Source organism: Etheostoma cragini, chromosome 8, assembly GCF_013103735.1.
Source record: "Etheostoma cragini isolate CJK2018 chromosome 8, CSU_Ecrag_1.0, whole genome shotgun sequence".
NCBI lineage: Eukaryota > Metazoa > Chordata > Actinopteri > Perciformes > Percidae > Etheostoma > Etheostoma cragini.
Window position 1 is genome coordinate 27,995,711 of NC_048414.1, and position 3,425 is coordinate 27,999,135.

General features: G+C 38.5%; 1 protein-coding gene across 1 annotated transcript in view; it reads right to left on the reverse strand.

The window, feature by feature from the left end:
• Positions 1–3,425, reverse strand: part of LOC117948770 (CD209 antigen-like protein E) — a 15,354-nt gene that overhangs the window by 2,171 nt on the left and 9,758 nt on the right. The window lies entirely within an intron of this gene.

A 3,425-nucleotide genomic window follows, 5' to 3' on the forward strand; every position in this document is an offset into this window, starting at 1 on the left:
TACTGGGAACTTTACATGTAATATAATCCTAGGCAGTTGTCCATTATTGGACTTGCCCTCTTCTTTGATTATTGAATTATTCATCACACTTACCTAAGAAGGTACTCAGCTTCATCTTCAGGTCATCTCTCTCCTCAGTCAGGGTTTTCAAACCAGCGTCAACATCTGAAACAGAATTCTCTACGAATGTTAGAGTAGCACAAGTTCTCTTTAGAAAAGATTTTATTATTTAATCTGCGTTGCACTTTATAGTCTAAAATGATCTGTTGGTTCCTCTTCATCGAAAACTAGAGCTGGAGGATATGGAGAAAATCAAATATCACAATATATTTGACCAAATACCTCAATATTGATATTGCAGCAAGATTTTTGTACTTTCACAAAATATTTCCACAATGAGAGTTTCTGACATAATCATCAGTAAGATGGATATAAAGAGTAAGGCAAAAACCAGAACAGCTGGAACAGTGTGGTAAGTTCAGGTAAGGACATCACTTTACTGTAAGGCCGCCTTTAAAACCAGGAAAAGACTCCACTCATACCAATTTACATAACCTAAATCTAAGATGATATGTAGTCTCATATAATGATATCAATATACTATTGATGTATTGTCCAGCTCTATCTAAAACCATCTTAGCTCTCTTCCAACTGCATCAGTGATCACTAGTAACCCTCTCACATTTCCAGACCTACGGCGTCTCCATGGCGCTGCGGGTATACATCTGCCCCCCCCACATTAGAGTTCTGATTGAGCCCGGCCCGCGTCTGACGCAGTTAAAATTCCATTTTTTTTCTCATACTAATGACACATGTACGTTTGTTTGTGTGGAAATCTTTTATTAAGCAACTGTAGGAAGACATTCAGAAATGTCAATAGATGAGCTCATCCAAACCACACGGGGCAACAAGCACACGTTCATAATCTGTTTTAAATTTAAAATGTTCAATGTGCTAATCTTTCCTGATTGCTTTGTTTTTGGACTTGTTACCTCCAGGGCCAACGTTATAAAGTGAATAACGTTGAGGTTAAAATCACGTCTCTGGTGAACAAATGAATGAGCTCGGCTTTCAGTCTGGGGTTTATTTCGGACAAAACCTGAAGAGTTTTATCCAGAGAAGTGTTTTCAGCAGAGAAGAAAAATAACAAGTTAGATCCTCTGCTCATTTTAATAATGTTACGTACCCAGAGACATCTTAGCTCCAGCGAGACGTCGTCCATGCAACACTGAAGTGTCTAGTCTTTCTAATTAGGTATTTTCAGAGTTTAACAATAATCTGAGACTTTCCTTGGTTGAAAAATTATCTTTTAAATGAACGAATATCATATTTGTAATCCATGGCTCAATTCAAAGGGGATCAAAAAATAATTTCCCCATTCACTCCCATTCATATTTCTCCCTGAATTAAGGTCCCATGGACAGGAAGTAGAAGGGCGTGACTTTGGCTCTCTATGGTTAAAGTAGTTTGATCATCATACTTACCCAGCTTGGTTCTCTTCAAAGCGTCTCTCTCTGAAACTGTCATTTAGAGAGGAGAGGTTATCATTTTTGTCATCATAATCAGAGTAGTGGTTATTTATTAAGTTTAACTTTGTGAAGACCAACTAAGAAACAACGAGCCAAAGTGGTGTCGATGACACATCTGTATGTTGGCTGTATCAAATGATTGCTCAAAAGCTTTAGGTTTTAGGGATTTATTGATTCTGACTTAAAAGAAACTTTGATACAATCATAATATTTACTGTGAACTTCCCATGTAAAATGATCACTTTTTACATTAGACTACCACCCTTCTGGATCCAAACTCTGATTATTAAATCCATCATACTTACCTGTGATATTCAGCTTCCTCTTCAGGTCATCTCTCTCCTCAGTCAGGTTATTGAAACCAGCTTCAACATCTGAAACAGAATCCCCATTGTCTGTTGCATTGATATTTTAGATTTATAGATGACAGGGTGTTTCTTTCCTCTTCTTCATCTAATATCGTAGCATTAGCTTTCTTGTATCCAGTGACGTCCAGTGATCACTAGTGATCCTGAGATGATTTCATTCTTCCACGAATGTAGGAACACAGAACTGAAACTGTTGTGTAACTGAATGTTACAGCATAGTAAAAAAGAAGTCAAGGGTAGATAGCTGCTAGTTAGCTAATGCTAACGCTAGCCAGAAGGGTTTGTGATGACTTTACTTCGAACACTACCGAGTCGTGAGTTGTAACGTGAAGTGGTAATTCACGGGATAAAAACTGTGTCTGGAACGCAGCATTAGTCATGACAGTTACAGAAACATGGGGGGGAAGGACCCCAAAACATCCCAGTTAGAGAGTCCAGAGTCCCAGTCCATGACTAAAGAGATAGTTCCCTTTAACACATCATTTACATAGTTCATTCATCCACCAATTACAGGTAATTAGTGTAATACTTGTAAGCAGTTACCTTTTACAGCTTCTAATAAGCCCCTATGTCATCTAGCATGCTGGGACCTAATGTGACAAAATATATCATAATATATTAATTTATCTTAAATCAAATTAGCATTTCAGTTTCTATAGCTTGGGATTGGAAAATATGCATGAAAATGAAGACAAGGTCAAAAATACTCACTTGCCTAATTATTGTGCACACAGTGGATATTTAACATGCATAATAAGATCTAAACCCTGATTAATGGAGTAGTTTCATCATCGTACTCACCAAAGTTGGTTCTCTTGAACTCGTCTCTCTCTGAAACTGTCATTGTGAGAGGAAAGGTTATCATTATTAGAACAGAATCAGATTAATGGTAGTTTGTATTCTCTAAGAAACACAGAGCCGAGGCGGTGTCAGTGACACATCTGGATGTTGGCGGTATCATATGTTGGTCATATTGTCCAACCCTGCTACACAGTGATATTAATATGTTTCTAAATGCTCTTGGAGCATGTGACCGTCATAGCTTGTAAGAGAATGACTTTTCTAGAACTGAGGTGTTTCTGTTAACACTTTCCTGTTACAGAGGTGAGATTATAAATTAGAAAACACGTTCAGAATACTCACAGAGAGAAAGAAGAAGGAAAATGATGACAGCAGCTTGTAGCACACACAGGAGTCCAAGGATCACAGCAGTCAGCCTGGACTGTTTAATACCTGTATGTAGAACAAACACACACACACACACACACACACACACACACAATCAGATCAGAGCCAACCCTAACCCTGACATCCATTTTGTGGAGACCTAATATAGCCTAACACATCAGTCCACTTTACTAATGGATCTGCTATAATCACATGAGTTAAGGTCTCTGAGTGAGTTAAACATCTGATTATCTGATTAGTATCGCATGTATAACTGATATACACGTCCATCCATCCATCCATCTTCGACCGCTTATCCGGTATCGGGTCGCGGGGGCAGCAGCTCCAGCAGGGGACCCCA